Source organism: Mastomys coucha, unplaced genomic scaffold (genome assembly GCF_008632895.1).
Source record: "Mastomys coucha isolate ucsf_1 unplaced genomic scaffold, UCSF_Mcou_1 pScaffold22, whole genome shotgun sequence".
Taxonomy (NCBI): Eukaryota; Metazoa; Chordata; class Mammalia; order Rodentia; family Muridae; genus Mastomys; species Mastomys coucha.
The window spans coordinates 175,503,846-175,529,825 of NW_022196905.1; the positions used below are offsets into that span (position 1 = coordinate 175,503,846).

The 25,980-nt window shown below is 41.5% G+C and overlaps 2 long non-coding RNA genes across 3 annotated transcripts; one reads left to right on the forward strand and one right to left on the reverse strand.

Moving 5' to 3' along the window:
• Positions 1 to 5,704: 5,704 nt before the first annotated feature.
• On the reverse strand, positions 5,705 to 18,122 carry LOC116071330. Of its 2 annotated transcripts, none has more exons than XR_004110823.1 (3): positions 17,995 to 18,122; positions 17,064 to 17,199; positions 5,705 to 6,038 (listed from the first exon to the last, which is right to left on the reverse strand). It is a non-coding gene; the product is annotated as an uncharacterized LOC116071330 (long non-coding RNA). The 2 variants fall into 2 exon arrangements; XR_004110824.1 differs by lacking the exon at positions 5,705 to 6,038 and adding an exon at positions 15,577 to 15,838.
• A 107-nt stretch (positions 18,123 to 18,229) lies between these two features.
• On the forward strand, positions 18,230 to 18,856 carry LOC116071331. The gene is made up of 2 exons (XR_004110825.1): positions 18,230 to 18,273; positions 18,420 to 18,856. It is a non-coding gene; the product is annotated as an uncharacterized LOC116071331 (long non-coding RNA).
• The last annotated feature ends 7,124 nt before the right edge of the window (positions 18,857 to 25,980 follow it).

The window sequence follows — 25,980 nt, forward strand, 5'->3', positions numbered from 1 at the left end:
CTAGCTCTATGGTTTATCTCCACGAGGGTGTTATACATGAGGGTGAATTACATGGCGTGGAACCACGTGAATCAACCCTTTTCCTATAAAGCATGATCGTCTGAGCATTGTGGCCAGTATCAGTGCTTGCATCACGTTCGTTCGTTTTTTGTTACTAAATAATATTTCTTGGTAGAGATGTACCACAAATTTATTTTTTGACCCCTGAAGACTATTTGAGCTGTTTCCAGTTGGGGACTAGTTATGAAGATACGCATGCACCTCAGTGAACAGGGGTTTTGTAAATATACGTTTTTGTCTGTCTAGGATAAATGCGGGGGGGGGGTGCACCTGCGGGGCAATGACATAGCTGTATGCTTAACTGTTAAAGAGGTACTGTTGTCACAAACAGTTGTGCTCATTTACACGTCCACCAGCCATGTGAGTGTGTCTCATCAGCGTCTGGTATGGTCATTACATTGCATTGGGGGAGGGGTATGTGTGTGAGTACACACTTGTACAGGTGCACAGAAGCCAGAGGTTGATGCTGTATATCTTCCTTCACCAGATCCCAACTTATTCCGCCAAACAGGGTGTCTCACTGAACCTGAAGCCTGCCACCTTGGGTTTACACAGTCTGGCAGGTGATTTCCAGGGATCTTTCTGCTTTTGCTCCTCCAGAAGTGAAGTTACAGATGTGTGCAGCTGTGCTCAGCTTTTATGCGGGTGGCGTGGATCTGATCTCAGGTCCTCATGCTTGTGTTGCAGACATTTTACCAACGGGGCCATCTTCCCAGTCTCATCATTTCTTTTTATTTTAATGTTTGCCACGTGACCTCTCATTTGTACTTACCTCATAGCTAGCAGTACTGAAAATTTCCTGTTGCTTCAACAGCTGAACAGTCTCTTTAGAGAAATATGTCTTCAATGTCTTTTGTCCATTTTAAAATTAGATTGTTGGATTTTCTTCAAAGGCTAAATTTTAAAGGCTCTTTATGTATGTCATATATACCAGTTTTGGGACAGATATGTGATTTGCAAAATTTTCCATCAATTGGTAGCTCATCTGCCCATTTTCATAACATGGTCTTTTCTAGTACAATGTTTTTAAGTTGTGATAAAGTCCCATTTATCAATTTTTCATTTTATGGAACTCTGCCTGAATAATTTCTATGAACTTTTTGCCCTCAAAATCCTGGGAAGTTTGCCCAGTGCTTTAAAAACATAAACAAAACCAAAAGCAGCAACAAAACCCAGGGCCTCAATATATAGATAGTCCAGTGTCTGAGGCTGGCTTCACACTCACAGTACACCTGCTGCCACACCCCCACACCAGAGCACTGGGGTGTCAGGTGGGTATCACAATGCCCAGCTCCTTAAATCTTCATATAAAAGTTCCATAGTATTGCATTTTGAACCAAGCCCGAGTCATTTTGAATTTTTTGCTTGTTTGCTATCTGGATGGCTGCTTGGTAGGTTTGCCAGTACTGTTCAATTATTCCAGCAGAATTTTCTGAAAAGGCCACTGAATTAATGCTATATGTTTGGGGGCACTGGATTAGTTAGCTGAGAAAGCACCAGTTCATTGTGGTGCTGGAGGTTGGCAGTGCAGCTTACCACATGGCATTGAGAAGGAGCGTGCTAGGTCAACACTAGCCTCCTCTCCCTCTCCCTCTCCCTCTACTTCTCCCTCTCCCTCTTCCTCTCCCTCTCCCTTTCTCTTTCTCCCTCTCCTTCTCCTTCACCTGGGCCTCTAGCCCAACATTTAGTGTGGGTCTTCTCAACATCAGTCAATGCTCCCTGGGAAAGTTAGCAGGGACAGAACCAGGATGTGTTTCATCAATCTCCTGGGCAATTTTAAACCCAATGGGGTAGACGCTGATGACTAAATATCACAGGAACTTTTGTGTGCAATCTATTTCCAAATTTACTCTCTGGTCCTGTGGATCTATGCATCTGTCTTCCCACCAGCACCTCGGAGTCTTGGTTATATAGTTGATAATGAGCTGTTAATCACTTAGGTTCATTCATTTCTTCCTTTTCAAAGCCATGCTCTGGTTTATTCCCTTTCTGTATACAGTTTAGAATAATTGTGCCTATTCATAAGGAGACTTTGCTAGAATGTTGATCACAACTGCATTTAATATCTATATATATAAATTATATAATATATATTAATAAATACATCAGATATATACAGAGAGATATTATATATATATGTATATACATATATATATATAGAGAGAGAGACAGATAGAGAGGGAGGGAGAGAGAGAAAAATATATATATAAAGAAAGACAGAGAGTGAGAAAGACAGAGAGGGAAGGAGAGAAAAAATATATATAAAGAAAGACAGAGGGAGAAAGACAGAGAGGGAGGGAGGGAGAGAGAGAAAGACAGAGAGCAAGAAAGACAGGGAGGGAGGGAGGGAGGGAGAGATGATGCTATAGATACAGGTAGATATAGATAGTATATATCCAATTACTTAGATCTTTGTGTTTTTCTTTCAGAACAAATAAAATATCTTAATGTGCCTATATTATTAGGTTTATAACTACTTTTTAAATGTAGTATCATTATGCCATGTTCTAATGAGTATCTAGAAATAAACCCAGCACTTCAGGAAATCTCTTACCTCAGAGAGGCCACAAATTTACCTGAAAATATATAATTTAGAAGAAGCTTAAGCAGACACAAAAGATTGAATTAAAAATAACTTCAAAGTTCTTAAAGTCTTTCTGAGAAATAAAAATATCCCAGACCTATTAGATAAGAAAATACCATTAAAAAGATTGTTTCTCTTTGTAATAATAATAATAATAATAATAATAATAATAATAATAATAATAATAAACAACTTGGAGAAAGAAAGGAGAGGAAGAGAGGAAAGGAAGAGGGGGAGGGAGTGAGAGGGAGAGAGAGAAAGAGGGGGAATGATTGTGAATGTGCAGGTAATGATTGCAAACACTCAAAGAAAGGAGAATGAGGAGACCCCAGGCTGGCATAGACATGTCTTTTGATGACATTTCCGGCCATTCTGGATAGAGATTCCTTCAAACTGCAGGGGGACAATGATCTCCAAATGAGAATCCTGGGCTGAACTATCAACCAATAACACTGTTGGGATTTTTTGTTTGTTTGTTTTTCAGATATCTAGGGACTTAGAATTTAACCTCTCACACATGCTCTTTCTAAGGAAGCTGCCATGGACTCATGGCACTGAACAAGAGAATGGACCAAGGAGACTGAAGACAAAGCGTTAAGGGGACAAAAGGCTCAGTGTGGGGAGAAGTAGACAGAAGCTTGGCTCCCCAGCTTCGCGGTGGACCCAGAACAATCGACCCCAAACAGAGCAGCACAGACGGCTCTGGGAGAAAATGCAAGCAGGATTCATGATGTTTCTGAGCACGGAGGAAAGATTTAGGAAAATTAAAGGCTCTTGAGCTCTTGATTGTGAGTCTGTATTCCTGTCTCTAATCACAAGTCCAGGAGGAACACAAAGGCCTAAGAGGAGAGAACGGTGGCACAGAAATGAACAATAGTTATGTAGTTAGCATGATGTGAATATTCATATCGGCTGAATAAAATACGACCTGGTGTTCATGCCTGATTAGGAAAGACAGAGGAGGTGTATATGCAAGCTGGGAACGGTGAGGATTGCACAGATAATAGGAAACAGAATTTAGAATTTAGTTTCCTTCTATAATCAAAATTCCAGCTTTGACTTCTGATTAAAGTAGGCCGAGAGACTGCTGCATCAGCCTGATGACATATAAACGTGTTGAAGAAGCTGTAAAACTATAGCGATACTGAACTCTATAGAGAGCTAAGGTTACGAAGAACATAGATGAACTACATCCAGAAAGCAACAGCCCTTCCTATAAGTGAAGGCACGTCTGTCTGCTTCCATTCCTGAGAGTCTGGGGTAGAAGTTATCCACCAGAGACAGGAGCTTTTACAATAAATGGTCACAAATAGGCGAGCCCTGAGGCTCCCCAGTGGATTACGGCACAACAACATGGAGAGATCCCGGGGTGCACAAACTTTCTTACAGGGCAAGATGGCAGCTGCTGAAGGTTGTATGTGGGGGATACAAAAGTCAGTTTTAAAACGGAAGTCATACAGAAGCTGAAAGTTGAAGAGTGAAAGCCAATGATACCACGCTCCCAGCAATCAGAAGAAAGCAGAGTTGCTAGAGTGATTTCAGAGCAGAGAATATCACCCAGGAAGAAAGATGGTCATTTTATGATGACTAGAGGATGAATTCATTGGGGCGGGGCATATCATTCCTAAATGTTCATTCACTTTCTGATCACATAGCTTCATACACACCCATGAAACTAACAAACAAACAAAACCAGAAATTATGTCTGTATAACAAAGTTTGTCAGAGCTACCTAAAACAATGGTTAGTGAAGTTCATAAAGTGATCGTATTAGAAAAATATAAACGTCATGTTCTGTACCCTCGCTTTAAGAGACTTGACCAAGAACAAATTAAACCCAAAGTAATCAGAGACAAGTTAATAAAAATAGGCAGCAATTGGTGAGGTTTAAAAATGGGTGAATCCTACAGAAAAGGCAATGATTTACATCTTTTAAAAGTTAATGGAACTGAAAAATTCTTAATTATAGAAACTAAAGGAAATAGTAAAGGAAGTACACAAATCAGGCATGAAGACGAGGAGCCACGGCAGGTACCACAGGCATTAAAGGGGAGGAGGAGACATACAGAATAATTTTATACGATAAATTGAATAAATGAAAATTTTCAAATATTCAAAAAAAACCACACCTCTCCCAAGTAGACAGTAGAAGATGAACACATCTTCAAGGTGTCTAATAGCTGTCATGGAAATTAGAATTACATACCCCGCCCCAGGAGAGCTCTTGACTCAAATGACTTCACTGGTGAATTCAAGCCATGGTTTTGGGAAGGAACAATACCAATCTCAGAGAAACTTGTTAAGAAATGAGAGGAGACATAGCTATTCCTGGACATAGTTTGTGAGGCAAGTAAAGGCCAGGTACCTCAAGATGGCCAAGATATTTTATGAAAATGAAAGGTTAATAGTGTATAAGCACAGAAATTCAGACTACTGACAACTCAGACCCAGAAGACTGTAAACGATTCATTCAGCGTGACCTAATAATTGATTTAACATTAGAAAATGAATCAGTGCAACTCACCACATCAACAGACAAAAACAAGAAAACCACACGCTCATCTCAAAAGATACAAAAAAAAAAAAAAAAAAAAAAAAAAAAAAAAAATCAGACAAAATTCAATACTTACTGCCAACCTAAAACAACCACACCAACATGACCCAGGAAGCTGGCAATAGATAGGAAGTCTCTCAACCTCTTAAACGGAATTCACAAAGCTCCACGATTAACATCCTACTCCATGGCGAAAGAAAAATGCTTTCCCCTAAGATTAAGAACAGAGTAAAAGTTTTCAACCTCATGCAGGAAGTCCTGACCAATGAAATAAGGCAGGAACAAGATAAAAGGTACTGGAAAAGAAGAGCGAATCTGACTTTATTTTTAAAAGCCATAAAAATTCCTAAAATTGAAAATAACATAAAATAAAACAAAAACTTTAAGTGAACTATCTAGAAGCAGAAACTGTCCAGCAGTTTCCTGAACTGGGTTCTGCCTCGACCAAAGAGAGAAAAGGAGAACCTGAAACACAGAGTTCGAGAACAAAAGGACACTAAGCAGAATTGAGGGTTTCTAATCAAGGCTCGCCACTTTACTTTTGGGTGTCAGCATTTATACATGAAAGCCAAACTGGATCTCTAGGTTACAATGACATTTGCATAACATAAACATTGAGAAGTTAAGGAAGAGTCAGGAGGGAGTCACAAGGGAGTCACCAGGGAAGGTCACCAAGGGCTCCGTTGTCTATGGACATCCTCAGGCCCGGTGTAGTTGTCTCTCAGCTGAACTTCTAGGGGAACCTCTTTCAGAGATAAGCCAGTAGTCTGCTGAAGGTCTTTCGGCTTAATTCCCTAGGTGACCACCTCGGGTGGAGGCCGCCAAAGGCCTGAGGCTGAACTGGGTGTGGGAGGCAACAAGAAACAGATATAAATTTAAGATGGGAGAGAATTAGGTTAAATGAGGTAGGACTGAAGGGTGTGGTGTAATGAACTGAGTTTTGAAAGCTTTATAAGATTTGGAGTCTTTTTGGGGTTTTCAAAGCCTTTGTTTTACTTTGATAAAAACACAAATTAAATTGAAGAGAAGAAGACAAAGTTCTCAGCAGGCATTAAATTTATTTCTTGAGCTTCAACTATTTCTTCAAAGACAATTGCCTTATTGCATAAAGCCTTTTCCCTTGGCCAGCACCCTAGAAATTAGTGTTGAGTGAGCTTTGTGCTCTTTGAAAGCAAAGTGTCTAACAGCTAGAGATACTTAAACATGCAAGCGCGTTTTCGGATATTAATAGATTTCAATCAGCCCTTGAAATAAAATAAATATGTAAATTGTATGCATAATTAATGAGCTTTAAAAATTGTTCCACGGTGAGGATGAATAGTTTTTGGCTGTTAGCCCCAAGGATAAGGAACTATGCTAATACAGAGATTGTCAGTGAGTCACTTCCATGTATGTACCATGTGAACACATGTCAGTGAGTCACTTCCATGTATGTACCATGTGAACACATGTCAGTAAGTCACTTCCATGTATGTACCATGTGAACACATGTCAGTAAGTCACTTCCATGTATGAACCATGTGAACACGTCAGTGAGTCACTTCCATGTATGTACCATGTGAACACATGCCAGTGAGTCACTTCCATGTATGTACCATGTGAACACATGTCAGTGGGTCACTTCCATGTATGTACCATGTGAACACATGTCAGTGGGTCACTTCCATGTATGTACCATGTGAACACATGTCAGTGGGTCACTTCCATGTATATACCATGTGAACACATGTTGAATACTTGCATAAATATTTACATATATGAATCTGTTGATGACCATCAGCAAAATGTCATTAAGGTACCCCACCACACACACACACACAACACACACACACACACACACACACACACTTAATTTAAGCATGCTATGCTATCTCTTTCCTTTCTTTGAATTTGATAAATGTTTATAATTTGTAACATAAAAACTTCATTTCCTCATTCTAGCCTAGCTTCAGCTTCACAATCCTCCTGCCTCCACCTCCTGAATGCTTGGATTTCAGGTCTGTGTCATCACACTCTATAGCTATCTTTTTGTTCATACATATGAAGAGGGCAGAGACTCTAAACAGGATACTGGGATTCAAGCTGAGAGGAAACCCACGTTAGAGTAAGTGGCCTCTGAGAAAGAGACCTGTGAGCTAGAAGAATCCACTTCAGAATGGGTCAGAGTGGACGTCATGATTAACATTTCAAAGTCTCACTTGAGTAGTACTCAGAAGTACTGAGAGTCACACATCTTCCCCCACAGCCAACAGGAATCTGGACTCTGCAGAGGGCGTTGGCCTTGAAAATAGTCTGCTCCATTTGAAGGTACTTTTGCCTACTTCCCTTTAGACCCAGCCTATGAGTTTTAGTTATAGGTTCCTGGGATGACCTTTCTGACTCTCATCGACGGGAAGCTTTGCTTGAGATCTTTGAAGGTACTGAGCCCATTCTTCTATGTTCTTCTCTGTGCAATGTTAATCTTCATCAGGAGAATGTTTTCATGCTCTCAAGCATGATCAAAGTAACATACACACTTACTTTAAGGCCAAAGTAACACGTACACTTAGTTTTCTTGGCTTGTCTCCCTCACAAAAGTGGTGTTCTTTAAAGGCTGTCTTATCACCTCATGTCCTATGTCTGACACCTCATATTCTGTATACCAGGTTTGGGAGCATCTGACACATGTTTTATAATTTGTAGCCATAATATGGTTTTGTTTTGTTCTGTTTTGTTTTAAGACTCAGGGAAGTAGACCTAACTTTAATGAAGACCTTTATTGAAAGGTTCATAAGGAATGCAGTTATCTGTGAAAGTGTAGTATATCTAATAAGAAGCGGAGGTCAAATTATCAGTAGCCTGCTTAGCAACCTCCTTTAGCATCATCCGAGTATTCCTTAGACCTAAAACGGTTGTTTGAAGTCATGCTGGGCACATACACATGCTTTGTATTTTATTCACGTAGCAATTGCCTCACTTACATATGTAAGCAATACACATGTAATCATCTTACACGGGCAGTACACATGTAATCATCTTACACGGGCAACACACATGCAATCATCTTACACAGGCAGTACACATGTAATCATCTTACACAGGCAGTACACATGTAATCATCTTACACGGGCAACACACATGTAATCATCTTACATAGGCAGTACACATGTAATCATGTAATCACTAGTAATATATTCATGTCATTATTTCTTCCTTTTATTTACTGGGAATTGGTAAATATGTGGTGCTGACTATAACTCATATCTGATACAAACCAGAGAGATCACTTAGCACAGTGGTTTTCAACCTTCCTAATTCTGCAACTCTTTAATTCAGTTTTTCATGTTGTGGTGACTGCCATTCATAAAATTATTTCATTGCTACTTCGTAACTGTAATTTTGCTACTGTTACGAATCCTAATGTAAATATATGAGAGTCAGGATATCTGATATGTGACCCCTGTGAAAGGGACATTCAACACCCCCAGGGTTCACAACCCACAGGCTGAGAACCAATGTGTTAGAAGAACTCCCGTGGACTCCCCGGAACAGTTTAGAAAGCTATTCTCAAGTGCTCTCTCCCATAGGTCAGGGTGTGAGTATGTTGACTTTCAACATATTGATTCTATCTGAGCTGTCCTTCCATTAGCCAATGAAAGTGGTTACACTGTGACTTGGGGATGTTCAACCAAAATGAAACATTGAAACTACCCTTTAAACCTACCCAGATGAAATGAGTTAGGCTCTGATGCAAGACAGGGCTCTATCTGAAGGGTCTGTCTGTCTGTATCCATCATGAAATCTGTCCAAGTCTAACTCATACACTAACGACCAGTCAATACTAATACATTTAAACTCCAACCGGCAAGCAACAGCTGAAAATGCCTACTGGTACTTAGAGAGAGACCATTCCCTGTTGATGGGTATTTGGTTTCCTTCTGATATTTTGAGAAACTTAACAATGGCCCTGAATTACTTGTTTTTCATAACTACTGGGAAATATATAAAACCATATCCATACTGAAGACAGAGATTCTTGGGCTCAGTTTTAGATGCTGAGAGTTGAAGATAATGTAACCATGTCAGTTAACCGAAGGCATAATAGCACATGTGACAGGAAGAAGTCATATTGCAAGACAGAAAGCTAGACAGCAACCCAGGGAGCAAGCTAACACTTTCCTTTCGGTGTGTGTGTGTGTGTGTGTGTGTGTGTGTGTGTGTGTGTGTATGTGTGTGTGTTTATGTTTGTGTGAAAGTGTGAAACACATATGTGCCCTTGAGTGTAGATGGCCAGAAGTAACATCGGGGGTCAGTCTTCAGAAGCTATCTCCGTTGTTTTGTTTTGTTGTAGATTATCTTCCTGGCGCAGTCACTGAACAGGCTGCTGGCCTAACTGGCTAGCTAGCAATCCCCAGAGATTTGCTTGGCTTTGCCTCCCTGGCAATAGAATGAGTGACACCAATTATTTTTTCGTTTCTGGGGACTAAACTCAGATCCTCAAACTTGCCACCTCAGCAGCTTAGTGGCTGAGTATCTCTGCAGCTTCAATCTCATGTTTTCAATCACTTATTTTTTTTCCCCTGAAATCCAACTCAGGGTCTCATGTGAACTATTTGAATCCTTCCTGGCAACAACAGCCCGAACAAAATCTAGCAACCTCCCACCTAGCACCCACCCACACACCTCTATTCTACCACATCACCAGACTGAAGACCAAGTCTCCAACACATCCACCTTTGGAAAACAACAGCCAAGTATGGTAGGTACACTGAATTAAAATGTATATTCACCGTTGGATAGATGTGTGGGTTTGTCTATGGCCTAAATTCCTCAAGTTGAAATTTTTGCGTCAAAAAGTGAGAATGTTTATAGAAATGTAATAGGTATTTTTGACCTGCCAGCTGAAGATGCTGTACCAACATACACTCCCACTAGCAATCCAAGATCAGCCTCTTCTTCCTACCCTCGCTGACAATTTAGATTTGTTTTATATTGGTTTATCCAACGGAGTAAGCGTGGTCCTTTAGTGTGGTTTTATTCATCTCTCTTACTATCAGTAGGAGTGACCGCTCAATTCATATTTGGTGTCATCTGTATTTTAGGGAACTGTGAGTTAGGGAACTTTCATTCATTTCCTTTGGGTTGAATAAAATTTCGTTGGCATTTGCAAGAGCCTTCTCTCCTATGTAGGATGTTAGCCTTCTGACTCTGATATGAATTGCAAATACTTTTTCCCCCACACATAATCATTTGTCTTTTTACTTTGCTTAAAATCATTTTGCCACGCAGAGAATCTTTCTCCATTTTTATGTTGTCAAATTCATTACTGTCAGGTTTCACTTTGGTTTTATGATGATGTCTCCATTTGGAGGAAACAATTAGTTTCTTCTGGTAATTTTGACTTTGATCGATATTTGAATTATTTTGGTGAAGAGTGTAAGATATGTAGTCAGCCCCTCAATGCCTCCTAGCATCTCAGCACCATTTATTAAATAATCCCTCTCTTCTACAATGATCAAGCTTTCACTACAAGGAAACTAAGTCTTCCCACTCAACATATAATGTTCTGCTATTGTTATTCAACAACTTTTAAATCTTCCTACAGAAATGTTTAACATGTTTCATATGGTGCTATCTTCATAATTCTTGAGTTATTCCTATACATTTTTCTTTTTGTTTTCTTTTGCTAACACAAGTATCCAAGACTCAGTACCTCTTGGCAATCTGATGTTATCTTTTCTATTTGATTTGCTTATTTATATAAATGCTATACTAGCTTTCTGGAAGAATGTACTTTTATATGGACTTTAAAGAGCTCTAGCATGCAAGACGACTATATCCTGAGTTGAGTCCAGTGGTTCTCAACTTCCCTATTCTGTGACCCTTTAATACAGTTCCCCATGTTGGGGTGACCCCCAACCATAGAATTATTTTGTTGCTACTTCATAACTGTAATTTTACTACTGTAATGAATCATAATGTAAATATCTGATAGGCAACCCCAAAGGGGTCATGAGCCATTGGTTCAGAGCCATTGGAATCATTGGAACCCATATGGTAGAAAGCGACAACTACTTTATAAGTAGTCTTCTGTCTCCCATATGCATGGCATGGCTTGTGTCTGTCTTGCACACATACATGCAAGAAAGAATAAATAAATGAATAAATAAATTTAATTTAAGAATAATCCTCACAGATTTCCAAAGATGATGAGCATCTTAAAGCTAAGAATTAAATATGCACACCAGGAAGCAAGTCATTAGCAACTAGAGCTTGTCCAAGTAACTAAGAACCTAATAAACAATAAAGGTCTTTGCATAATTATTAATTGCTGAATAGAAGATCCATATCTGGCGTATTTAGGAAGTGAAGGACAAGCTCACATGTGCCTGCAAGAAACAACTCTTGAAGCTTCATGAAGTCTCGAAAATTAAGCAAAGCAAATACATAAGGAGTATAATATAATGAGACACAGTTAAGTAGGTGGATACACGAGGGTTATCAGGTCAAGCTGAAGAGGAAATTAACAAACTAGAATATAGACCCAAAGAAACTGCCCATAACAGAGGTCAGAGACAGTAGAGATAAATGTGCCTGTGGGACAGTGATCAGGCCCTGCAGAGAAAGCCCGAAAGCATTACTGAAAATGCACCAGAAGAAAAGTGTGGGAGGCGGGGGAGGGGGTCTAAGGCCGTATTTGAAGAAGCGACAGTCAATTTTACAGAACAAATGCAGGAATGAGTCAAGAATTCCATTCTGAGTTTGAGGCCAGCCTGGTCTACAGAGTGAGTTCCAGGACAGCCAGGGCTACACAGAGAAACCCTGTCTCCAACAAACAAACAAACAAACAAACCAAACAAACAAACAAAAGAATTCCAAAGTTAGGTAAAAACTGAAAACAACACACACTCCTAGGAACATAGTCACATCTGCACGCACAGGCTAAAGTACAGAAAGGAAACTGGTAGCCCTTGAAGGAGTAACAACTGAATGGACACCCAACTTCTCAGCTGCAACTGTAGGAGCCAGTAAAGGAGAGGGACCTTCTTCAGTGTACCCCAGACACCTGCCAGCCTAGAACTCGACACACCGGAACACTACCTTTCAGTGATGGGCCAGAAATGAAGACATTTCCAGAAACAATGCAAAGAGAAGGGTTTGCCACCAACAGCGTGTCTCTAAAGGAAAGGCCACAAAGGAATTCAGGTAGATGTCAGCCTTAAGTAGAAGGTGTAGACACAGGAAGGAAGAGAATGCAGACCAGACTCACATAATTCTGAGAAGAGCTGTGGCCAATCAAGGCATGAATAGATAAGGATCGTCATCGGGGAGCAGAGAAATAAAAATTGAGGCCATGGTGAGATTTTATTTTCTATCCATTGTTGTATAGGAAAATGGCATAATTTGGGGAAATTCCAAGTCTTAGTAGGTATGTGCAGCCACGGGCTTTCTATCATGTCTTGAGGAGACTGTGCCCTGGAAAACAGTGTCCCATATCTCCAAAGTTCAATGTTAACCTGTATGTTTCTATGTTTAGGTAAGTTCTTGTAGTTATACAGGGAAGACAACGTAAACAATGTTCACAATTGTGATCTATCAAAACATGGAAATCCCCTTCATGGTGATCAGTAAGAGGATAAGTGAGGAAACTACGGTATAGACAGTCACACAGAGATAGTCATGACAGTCAAGATACATGGGGTACCTGGGAAGTTCTGTTTCAAATATTATATGCAGACCCCAAGTTAAAGGCAAAGTCTTCCACAAGACTCCCCTTATTTCAGATGCCAACTGCTAGTCTCAGGGGTCCTCAGGTCACTTGCATTTGTAATCACCGCTGTACGGTTGATGACTTCCAGGATTCCTTTGGGTGGGTACTTTACTGTCAGGGAGTCACTCTGCTTGTCATGACCAGTTCTCTACAAAGCCCACACACAGGGAGTGATGTAGGTGATCATGTTTGCATCCTTCCTCCACAAAACCAGTGTACGGGTCTTCCAAAAGATTGATGAATCCTTAACAATCAGAAAGGTCCACTGAGTTTGTAGCTCAGAGTTTTGGGGGAGGGAGATATCAGTCATATCTTCACTAGATATGGATGATAAAAGCACTGGGAATATCTTTAAACTCAATCTCTCCCCTCTTATCCCCTTCATGAATGCAGGCTTAGTTCCAACCCTTTAAGCCTACAGCTGTGTCTGGCGGTTAGACCCCTTCCTAAGGCAGTCTAACAACCCTCCTGAGTCATTTCATCAGTGTGATAAGCACACTTCTATTGCTCAGGAAATTCCAAGGATTTTTGGAACTCTGTACCAGGAACCCAAGTTAAAGGACAGACTAATTCTTTATTGTGTAACAACTCCCTAATAAAAAAAAAAATCCAGCAGACCCCATCTCTGTCCTGAGGTCTATTTCCAGGAAATGTGACTTAAGATAACTGTTTCCAGGAATGGTTTGAGGAAACACAAGTGGTTATTCAGCCCCAATTATTCTGTTCTTTGGAGAGCTGGGGGAAGCTCAATCTTTGCTGAGGTGTCCCTACTATGTTAGCAGGCTCCGTTCTGAGAGCAGATGACGATGTCACTGCTTGGGCTTATACATGATTTTAATAGGCTCTTTGTCCTGGATCGGCCTGCAGTTTTTGTTTTAACTATGGGCATGCCATTGAGTAACATCCAATACTTCTGACACATGCATGTATTGTTAAATATTCCTTTGTAGTGAGAGCAGTACAGCATTTGCTTGCACAGAGCTTGGATGGTAGAGGTTACGCTCCTTATCATGGCCTCACTATGCCATCCATAGACAAAGTAAACACAGATTCCTGAGCTGCAGCTTGTACAACACACCACAGTGCTTTACAAGAAATGCTTTCCACAAGTAGAAGGGCTGTGCTTCAAGATAGGAGTAAAAGCCAGATGCAGAATGGGATATGATGATGAAGAGGTCAGCTTAGAGCCGTTGGAAAATTCCACCAGGCACCTCTCCCCTCTTGGAAGAGACAGGTCAGAGAGCACATAGACGGAAAGGAAGTGGCTAATTAAGCCCCTACTAACTCATTCCCTAAAGACCAATCAGTTTAAAGGGTGCACTGTTCCACCAATTCATATTGTACCTAATTGCTGATGCTCTATTCTGCTCCTGGAAACTGTATAAAAACTTGCAGAATGGCCACCCTGGGCCACTGCCTCTCCTTCAGGTGCAGGATGACGACCCTAGCATACTGGAACAGTAAATTCCTCTTGCTTTTGCATCGATCCCCAGCTCTGCATTGTTCACTCGGGGGTCCCCAGTAAGCTAAGGCTCATCAGAGGGTTACAATGACACTTGCTGGCAACCCAGATTTGGGGGGCTGAGGTAGGAGGATTTGGGAGTTCAAGGGCAATGTGACCTACAAAGAGAGACTGTTTTAAAAACAGCAAGCTAACTAACCAACCAACAAACCAGGCAAACAAACAAACAACAGGCAAACAGAAAACAGATGTGATGGTGTGCACCTACAGCTGTCCTCTCAAAAGCCTGAGATAGGGCATTAACATAAGCCCTGGACGTTTAAAGCCAGCCTGGATGACATGTATGGTGAGAACCCATCTCAAAATAAAACATTAAAATATGATAAAAAATATCAACCTTAAAGTGCTATGCATTGTAGATAACCACCCTGCTAGGCTCTTCATATTACTGGCACTCAATGGGCTTGCTTACACCAGTGTCACCACAAAAATGAGCCATGCTTACTTAGCACCGTGACATGTGACACTTACATGATTCTAGGTAATAGGAAATTTTCAGCTCCCTTACAATCTTATGGCAAGACTGTCATGTAGTGAGTCATTGGCAAAATATCCTTATGGTATGATGTGAAATCTACAGCAACTGGCAGTTATGAGTTTTGAGGCTTTTGCACTTTATTTCTATGCTACCAAGCCCCTCTGCATAGTAAAATAGATCGTAGCCTCTTTCCTATCAGTCATTTATCGGAGCACTTCCGGAGTCATGTGCATTCAGTTCTGATATCAACATGCTCTGAATTCCATTAAATATCTTACCCGACACTCCAGCTCCCCAAATCAGCCTTCTGCCTGTATCTATTCACACTCTGTCCAGTGTCTCAGACTTCGGCCTCAACCATGAAAATTCTGTTTTCCCTCTTCTATGATTGTCAACAGTCATCTTAACCCTAATCTTAAGAATACAAACAATGGACTTACACTTGGAGCTGAAATTCTTTCTACAACCAGTAAGGAGAGCCTGGAGTTTTCCCAAAGCAATGCTTTCCCCAAACAAAGGAAGCTTAAATCAGAAAGTGCTTAGCGGGCAGGCACATTTCCTGAGCATGCGCATTCTATATAGATCACGTGTTCAAAGCAGATAGAAGACAGAAACACTCCTGGCATGCTCAGTTTGCTGTTACAGCCAACCAAGTTTACTCCAGCTTCTTGATAGAACGATACAGAAGTGATTCCATTTACTTGATTGCCTTCTTCGATGTTTCTCTACAGAATTCCAAGCAAAACAAAAAGGATCCCAAGCTCCGAAGGTGTATTGATGGCTCTTCAAAGGAGCTGTCCTCTTGTTCTTAAACGTGGGGGTTTGCACTCAAAGGCAAGGTCGGTCCCTGTTTGGCAGCTAACAGGATCACACTGGCTTCTTGCTCGCTCCTGTAAACATCAAGCTCTCTCACCCATCTCATCTCCAAAATGTTTCTCAGAAATCCCCGTTCCTGCACCTGTGTGACCACTGCCCGGGTGTCAACCATCATCTACGGGGCTAGAGTAAAATATTCTCTGGTCTGCTTCCACCATTTTGTTCCTCTTCAAACACTGCTCTGTAGATGTGAGAGTGTTGCGCTTAAAACTTCATTTCCATCCCTTATTTTTCCAATAAGCTATAAAATAATAATGCCATCCAGCCAGTACCCTCCTTTTCTCTCCCGTGCTCTCTCCTTTTGCCTTCCTTCCAGGAATTGCACTTCTATCAACTCCGTTGTCAAGACAACATTATGGGCTGAAGAGATAGCTCAGTGGGTAAAGCACTGACCCCTACCCCCACTCCATCCCCCACATAACAAAAGAGACGGAGCAGAGAACATTTGGTTTTATAAACAGAGAAGCCTGAAGAAAGCAGAAAAGGAGAAGAAAAGGAACAGCCTGGTACAAGTTAATTAAACCGAAGGAGAAACTCGCGTATTTGTCAGCTAAAACCTGTTTGGATCCTACGACTGTTATCTCTTACTCTGTTGATATCTCAGAAAGTTAAATAAACAACTTAACTGGCTTTGCTGGCTTGGTGGCCTGCAACTTCAGCTCCAGTGACTCCATTTTGATTTGGCCATCCCGCCCAGAGCAGGAGCCCCCTCCCAACCAATGTATCTGTTATTGACAATAATGAAGCCCTTTCCCCGAGAAGCTGACATTTTCTTCTTTGCTCTCTCTGCTAGTTTATTTTGAGAGTCTCTTCCTTTTCTGGACTCAGACTCAAAGGATGGGTGGACCCTCTCTCCAGTCCAGCAGAATAAAGGCATAAAGAATGGAGGTGATGCACAGAGACGCAGGGGTGACTAACGGAAAGACTGAGTGTTTTCTTACGCAAACGGGGTCACACCATGCAAATTGCTGTTTCTTCTCATGTTTCCTTCATCTAACATTGCCCTGCAGAAGTCCTTCCTCTTCTTTCTTTACAAAGGTCCTTTGCTCTTTTAAGGCCTGACATTTATGTTCTTTAACACCTGATGGTTATTGCCTGAGGGTTCTGTTTGCTGGCTTAATTCTCTCTAAACAACTGTCACATCCAGCTCATTATTTACTGAGAATACTATAATAAATGTCCTTGTACAGACATACATATGTTTGTAGGCGACGAGACTCCTAAGTGGAGAACACTTACTTTTATTGCGCTCAGCTCTCCGGCCTTGTATGGATGGAATTCATGCTACTTGAAAGGGCAGACCACCGTTTCCCTATTTCCCATCTCTTTTGGGATGTCTACTTCACTCTCTAGCAACAAGGTCCCATGAAGTCTCCTGCATAGAATCATAGCTATTAGCATTCTGTCTAGGCTCCACCCCACAGTTTCCTGGCAACAGCCAGGTAGGCTCCACCCCACAGTTTCCTGGCAACAGCCAGGGATGCCTGACTCACTATAAAAGGGGCTGCTTGCCCCCTCCCTTTCTCCTGCTCCCCCTCTCTCCCTATTTCCCTTCCCCCTCTCTCCACATGTTCATGGCCAGCCTCTATATCTCTAGTCCTCTATTCTCTCTCTCTGCCTTTCTCTGTCTCTAGCCCCTCAACTCCCTGCCCACTTCCCTGAATAAACTCTATTCTATACTATAGCATCCTGTGGTTGGTCCCACAGGGGGAAGGGATGCTTCAGCATGGGCACTTGGAGGCACCCCCTTCCCCAACATGTGACTACACATCCACCAAACATTCCTTACCTTTTTATAAAACATAGCATTTGGTTCTGTGACCCCCAGATTTGAACTGAAACACAACAGTAGCTGTTCCTCTGTGCCTTCCTTTGCACCTTCCGGACCTGGAATACCTTCTCCATCTGCCTCTAATCAGTTCAACACTTTTCATTCTCTACCAGTTAGTTCTAGAGTCAAATCCTCCTGGGAACTGCCTTGTCCCTCTCCTTACATGCACCCTACCACATTGGGTTGACTATTTACATGTGCATTTCCTTGCTTGCTTTCTGAATGCCTCCAGGTCACTGGAGAACAGTCCTCACGTCTTACCGTTATCTATCTGAGTGTAGTGTCAGGACCGTGGCAATGGTAACCATATGAAGAACATATGTTTAGATTTGATCTTACCCTCAGCCATATTTCTTTTAAAGTTATTAGATCAGGGTGTGGGGTCTATGAAGGTGAGGCCTACTGGGAGATCCTTGGGTTATTGGATTAGTTGTGTCCTTAAAGGGAACTCTCAGACCACAGGCCCCTCCTCTTCTCCTCTTTTACTTTATGACCTCAGACTGAGCAACTTTTGTCCCATCACATTTATGTTCCTGTGTTGTCGTGACAACTTGCAACAAGCCCAAAACAATGAGGCCAAAGGATCCTGGACTACAGTCTTTGAAACTGTAAATCAAAGTAAAGTTTTTTTCTTTTTCTAACCTGAGTATATGTTATTTTGTTATAGTGGCAGAAAGCTGACAACCACAATGCCTGTACAATATTCTCTGGAAGAGTTAAAATTATTTTCCAACAGTGTTTCACTAGTTATTATCTATGTTCAGCTATGCTGTCCACTGAGACTGTGATGAAAAGCATTCCTACCCTAAGAAGACTGGTGAGCCTGTCGACAACACAAACCCAGGGATTTCCGGTAAGAGTATCCATATCACACTCGTGCAAAACCTTTCACTTAGAACCAGACAGCCAAGACCTCTCTCTAACAATGGCCAGGATGTCAGGGATGAAAGGCAAAAGTGTGCAGATGTCCTATGATCTCAGCAAGACAAAGCCAACCAACCAACAAACAAACCAACAAACTCCATATCTACTGGCTGAGAGACTCTACTGAGACAGAGAGGAAACCTTGAGTCTTTTCATCCATAATACTATGCAAGTGAAAACACCTTCGTCCTGGAACAATTATCATGAAGCTGTCTTTGCTTTTGTCTGTAGAATCAGACTCCTACTATGAAGAATAAAGACTAACCCTTTTTGATTTGGTTTAATTTCCTGATAAATGGCAACCATTCCATGGTCAAATATTCATCTTGAATATAGAACAAAAGTTAGTTGTTCCCTTTATGAAGAAATGTAATCAACACATTGTTCATTTCTGTATTTTTGTCCTGAGTGTCAAGTTACTGGAATTACCTTAACTGAGGTCTACAAGATAATCACAGCAGTAGTGACCACCATTTGTAGCATCCTTTGCTTGCTTGCTCCACTTTGGGCTAGATGAGTACTATTGCTTGCTCATTCGTGTAGTTCTGTAGGGCAGGTGCTTTCATTTCCATTTTGTAATTTTAAGTGTGAACCACACGAGTAAAGCTAACACTTACTTCAGTTAGGGTTACACACCTTTAAAAACACAGCTTTGGAAGCCAAACATTCAAGAGTTGATAGTCCACCCTGCTTTTGTAAGGTTCATCGGAAGTGTTTTTAATTCATAAAGGCAGCTGCATACTCGGGTTCCCAACAGCTAACAAATTTCTGCCTAGTTGGCAGTTTCAAACGCAATTTTATTTATTGTTACCATAATCAAAGAAGAGGCATTTACTTAAATGCTAAGGGTTGAGTGTCCTGCATAAATAGAGCTAACAAACATTGTAGTTGGGTTTTTTTTTTTAACCCTGCCTGACTTAACCTGAAGGGTTTCCCACAGTTCCCCAAGTGTTATGATTATACTTTATATCTGTTATTTGTCATTTTAATAATAATCTCATTTCCAGCATGTAACTACCCATGGTTAAATTTTATCCTAAGGAGAACCTAACATTCAATACAAACTGCAGACTCACAGTCATGCCCTGGGATGACGTGCACTTTTCATTTAAGAGTTGAGCATTATACTGTACCCTTCTCAAGAAGGGTGCTTGACTAGAAATCCAAGACATATCTTTCTCGTGGCCTTTCAATGAACTAAAAGTCAGAAGATTCTATCTCTAATTATGATATTTTAACAATCACTTTCAAGATGGCCTCTGGTTAATATTCGATCAAGTAACTAATATAAAGATTACACATCTAACCTCCGTTTACAAATAATATATGTAACTGTAGTTTTTTTTTTAATCACTCAAATGTCTGCTTCTCAGCCTGCTCTGAGAACTTGGGTTGTATCATGTAGTCAATGAAACTTACAACCATAACGAATTTCCAGTCATCTCAGACGTCACAAACAATGCATACACACAGAGAGAAAGATTATTTCAATTTCCTTAAACCTACCACAAGTAATAAAACAATGGCGTTTATTTTCCAAATTTTTTTCTAACTCCATTTTAAACTTTCCTGGAACTTAAAGAGCCTCCGGTTATGAGCAGGAACTGTAAGCAAATTACTTTAACTGTCAGAGAGAGGCAGAGTGACTACCTCAAGCAAGAAAGGACTTTTGACTAGAGGTTTGAGACAAGGAAAAGAAACTTGGCTGGTACACCCAGGAGGGTTCTCCCTACCCATGTCAGACATAAGCACTCATTCTGGTACCAATAAGAAAGAGTCAAAGTCCTTACTCTCGAAGGAAAGTTGCCTCCAGGGAGTTGCCCATTACCTGAACATTTAATCTCCTCTCATCTCAGTCGAGTGTAACTTCTGTTAAAAACCTCACCGCTGTCCGTGGGAAGCATGGTTTTTACTTAGTTCTTCAAATTTCTTTCAGCCATCCCGTTAGACAGGGCATGTGTCCTTGAGTTAAATGTTGTGTCCCTCATGTCCTCCTGCGGTCCTTTAGTTTGATACACTAGTGGCAATCTGATCATGTCACAAGCCTGTGGTATCAGTCACCCACCCCTCACCAAAGTAAGTCCCACCAAAGCAGTGCTAAAGGGATATTTAAAACAAGAGAAAGTTGTAAGTCAGTGAAAAAAAAATGTGGAAAAGGTGGTGGTTCAAGATATCAAGACTCAAACAAGATGCGAGGGATCCCTGCAGGTGCCAGACAGGAAATCGAACTGTGCAGAGAGATGAGAATGAAAACCAGGCTCAGATTGAGTCCCTCCACTCTCGACCTGGATTTGACTTCCGGGAAGTCTAATGCCAGGTGGCGTCGTGGTCAGCATGTTTAAAACAAAAGTACAGTTTGGGAGAAAGGTTTCCAGGCAACAATCTTTCCAATCCAGGTGCACAATAAAGCTTAAGATGTGACTACTTAGAAACTCCTTTAATAAAGTCCCTGTGACTGAGAGGGTGGGTCCTATAGCAAAGGCCTGGAATCTAGTGTGGTCTCTGACCAATAACACAGAGGTCAGCAGGCCATAAAGTACATGTGACATCTTCCCCAAGGATGGGGTTATGGTCCAGAGAGGGAAGAGTCTGGGACAGTCATTCCAGGGTGTTTGGGTGAGGGCTGCCTCTATGGGCAAACATGGTGAGGTCTGCCTCCACACAGAGCAAAAATGTCACCCAGATCGTTAACCAAACCACTCCCAGCCTTCTGGGCAGGAAAACAGGTATTTTATCTCCTCCACTGAGAAGAGGCCCATGTGTTTAACATTTCCTGGTGTCACTAAGGATCTTTGTGCCCCCAACAAAGATGAAGAAAGAGAGAGGGAAGAGGGAATGAGGAAGGAAGGAAGGAAGGAAGGAAGGAAGGAAGGAAGGAAGGAAGGAAGGGAGGGAGGAAGCTAAACAAGTGATAGAAAAAGCTGAGAAGTAAATTAATTTTTCTGGAAGAAATTTGACAATGTCTGACCAAATCAAACATTGGTAGTAATAGTTGGGACCATGGCAGTGGGGGCAGGTGGGGTGGGGTGGGGGGAGATACATAGTCATCTACGATTCCCTTTAGGAAGCAGGAAGAAATGAATCTCCCACTCAATACAGGTTAATAGATGCCCCTCTTGGGAGAAGATGAACTGCTTACTCTGTCCTGAAGAGAGTCTACAAGACTGTGGGTGGGCACAGACTCTCTCTCTCCCTCTCTCTCTCTCTCTCTCTCTCTCTCTCTCTCTCTCTCTCCCTCCCTCCCTCCCTCCCTCCCTTCCTCCCTCCTTCCCTTCCTCTCTCCCTCCTTCCCTGTGTGTGTGTGTGTGTGTGTGTGTATGTCTGCACAAACGTGCATGCTTTTGGTGTGTAGCAAAAGACCCGATGCTTGGATATTTTGGACAGACTTGGGAGAGTGCTTAGTGGCAAAGGGCTTACTTTGCAAGCAGGAAGCGCTAAGTTTGGATCATCATTGTGAGTACAAGCCAGGTGCTTCTGTAACCTCAGAGCATGAAGCAGGGGATGCAGAGACAGGCAACTTCTAGGCCTCACTGGCCAGCCAGCCTAGATGAAAAGGCAAGCTCCGGGGTCAGAAAAAGACAATGTCTCAAAAAAGGGGGGTAGGGAGGAGAATAACAGAGAAAGACACCAGCATCCACCACAAAAAAAAAAAGGAAGAGAATAACAGGTCCACTCACACACGTGTATCATGCATAAACATACATGTGGATCCAACACATATATAAAACCAAAAATTAAAAAAAAAAAGCATTAGGAGATTTTCTTGTTATCTCTCTGTTACTGGCTGTTAGTTTAAATCTGTAGGCAAAATACATTCTGTATGTCAGTCCTTTTAAGTTTGTTAAGGTTTGTTGAATGACTCAAGATAGGGGCTATCTTGGCATGTGTGTTTTGAAGAGACTTGACCACACTGTGTACTCTGTTGTTGGGCAGGGAGATCTGCAAGAGCTGACTGGTTGGTGGTGTCACTGAGCCCTATCTCCACATAGATATTTCTTGCTGTCCTGTAGCTGTTTTTCAACCACAACAGTGGCTTCGTGTAAATCACCCCACAGCTTTGTCGTCATGTATTTTGAAGCTCTGATAATTTGCCCAGATTCTATCAGGATTGATATGCCCTTTGTAGTGGCAATTGTCTGATCTGTAATGCCTTTCATATGATGTTAGTCCTGGCACTTTTCAGATAATCTGCATGATATATCTGTTTTTAGCTCTTTTAGTTTTAATCTCTGTATAACCAACTGGGCTCTCTATAGACATGTTTACTTTTTAAAATTCATTCTGCCAATACTTGTCTTTTAGCTAGTGTTTATAGACCACTTATAGTTATTGTAACTCTAGACACGTTGGTGCTTCATGTTCCCATTTTTTGCCCATGATTTATCTTGTTCTTCCCTGTTAGTGTTTTAAAACTGCTTTTTTAAAACAAACAAACCAAACAAACAAAAAAGCATCAACAGAGAGCTGTTTAAAAGGGACCTTGTGCTCATGGATCAGTAGAATTAATGTTGGGGAGAAAAAGTATTTTATTATCAAAACTACCTACAGATTTAAAATAATTCCATCAGAAGTCCAATGACATTCATCACAGAACTAGAAAAAAAAAAGGTTATATATTAGAAGTCAGTGTAACACAGAGACATCTGTGCAGCCATATTTACTTGGAGTTTCAAGTTATGAAATCAGCCTAGATTCCTGTCAACAAATGAGCAGATAACTCTATATAGATATAAATAGATACAGACATAGATAGATAGATAGACATGGACACACACACACATGCACACTGGATGTGATGATCAGTGTTAATTGTCAACTTGAGAGACTAGAATCAACAGTTGAGAGACTCTAGAATCACAGGGATCTAGGGGATTATCCTGATCACATTAGTTGAATTAATTGTGGGTGCGCCCACTCCCTGTACAGTACTTAGGCTGTAGAAGGTGGAGACAATGAGCTGAACACTAGCATACACTCACTCTTGCTTTCTGCTCTGGACCCTGGTCTCACTCCAGCTAGCTGTTTCAAGATGTTGCTCCCTGACTTCCCTGATGTGGTAGGTGATAGCAGTGAATTAAAATAAAATTTTTCTTTCTGAAGTTGCTCTGGTCAGGAACTTTATCACAATAACAGAAAAGGACCTGAGATAGTAGAGTTTTATTCAAGCACAGAGAACACTGAAATTGTGCCATGTGCAGAAAAATGGATACAATATTGTATTAGGCGCTTTCCTTGCTGTTAAGACAAAATGTCTGACAAAATGATTTAGGGGAGAAGGGTCCACCTTGGCTCACAGTTTAAAGGTGAAGTCCATCACAGTGGGGACATGGTGGCACCAGGAGCATGAGACAACTTATTTCATGACCTCTACAGTCAGGAAGCACAGAATAATGGATGCTGATGTCACCTATAGTGGTTTGAATGAGATGTCCCTGATATTTAAGTACTTTGTTATGTTGGCAATGAGTATTAACCATCACAAGCATTTTTTTAAAAAGCCATTATCATTATCCCTCTCATTTGTTGATACTATATTTTATATAAACACATAAAATAATATATACATCTACATAACAAACCAACAAGAAGAACAAGCCATCACCAGTTTCTCTGTTGATTGGAACCTACTTTCAAGGAAAAATTCTATTCTTTCTATGGCTACTGTGTGGCTGACATAGGCTTAAAAAAAAGAACTTTGTAGATGTTTATAGAGACAGTGCTACAAAAGTAGAGTAAAAATCTGAGCAGGCGGGCTGGGAAGAAAATGTTGTTTGAATTCTAGTTGGCAAAGCTGATTAATTCCTGAACTGTCAGTGGTGTCTTAGTCAGGGTTTCTATTGCTGTGATGAAACACCATGATCAAAAGCAACTTTAGCTTACACTTCCACATCTTAGTCATCGTTAGAAGAAGTCAGGTCTGGAACTCAGACTGACCAATAACCTGGAAACAGGAGCTGATGCAGAGGCCATGGAGGGGTATTGCCTCCTGCCTTGCTCTCCAAGGCTTGTTCAGCCTGTCTTCCTATAGAACCCAGGACACCAGCCCAGGGTTGTCCTCACCCACAATGGGCTGGGACCTCCCACATCAATCACTAATTAAGAAAATGCCCTTCAGGCTTGCTTAGCACCCAATCTGATGGAGGCATTTTCTCAATTGAGGCTCCCTCCTCTTTAATGCCTCTAGCTTGTGTCAAGTTGACATAAAACTAGCCAGCACGAGTGTATTTACCAACTCGATCTCTTGATCTCCCACAATGTTGCTAGGATATTCTTCACTCTAGTAGATAGCACTCTACAGATGGCTGTGTTTGCTATTGATGCTTGTGACCAGGTACGTATGAGAGTCACCTTGACCAAGCAGCGTTTATTTTGCTCATGTTTTCACAGGTTTTCCTCTAAGATAGGGAGGCGTGGCACATCCACATAATGGTGAGTAGGAAATAGAAAAAGAACAGAGAGGATGCAGCACAAGTGGGGACTCCCTCCGTCTTCTCTTTCATTCTGTCTACTCCCTCCCATGGAATTGTGCTCACATGTAGAGGGAATCTTCCCCCAGTGAGTTAATCTTCTCTGGAAACACCCTCACAGACACACCTAGAGATGCGCTTCTGTAGTCTCCTAGGTACTGCTCAATCCCATGAAGCTGAGAGTTCATCTTCAGAGGTATCAATGAACTGAACCTAAATATTCACAATTTTGTATTGTTCCACCCACATGAGCTCTGGGCTAGGCAACTCATCTAATAGGACTGACGTGACATTATGCTGAATATGGGACTCAAGGATGCCTGGAAGCCTCCTTTTGCACTTTTAGGTTTGAGCTGTCAGGTAAGACACTGGAAGGCCCTGCCGGTGGGGCTACTTGTACAAGCAACCCATAGGGACTGGAGAGAGGAGAGGCCCCTGGACTATGAGGATAGGGAGAGCAAATCAGACATCACAGCGAGTCAGACATCAAATCAACTCCAGTTGAGTCTTCAGATGATTCTAGCTCCAGCCGCCACCTGCCTGAGACTCGCCTGACAGACCATGAGAAGGAGGAAATGGGACAGTCACCCACTATCATAAAATAGTGTCATTTGTTTGGGGGTCTTAAGAACCAAAGCCATTGTCACAGTGTGGTACTCATTGACACAGCTGCCCACAGAAACACAGTTAGAAATGAGAAAACACTGTCAGGTGCCAGCTTTACCAATGGAGCTGTGGGAGCCACCACAGTCCCTTCTGTTTGCCCTGTGAGCTGCCTGGCTCCAAATACAAAGGCAAGCTAACAGATGACCTAGGAAGAAAAACACTGAAAAACCCAGTAAGGTTTGAAGAGGCAGAGGGAAGAAATAGCAAGCGGGGAAATTGAATCTGCATGTAAATATTGAATTAGCAACAGAAGGAGGAGGAGGAGGAG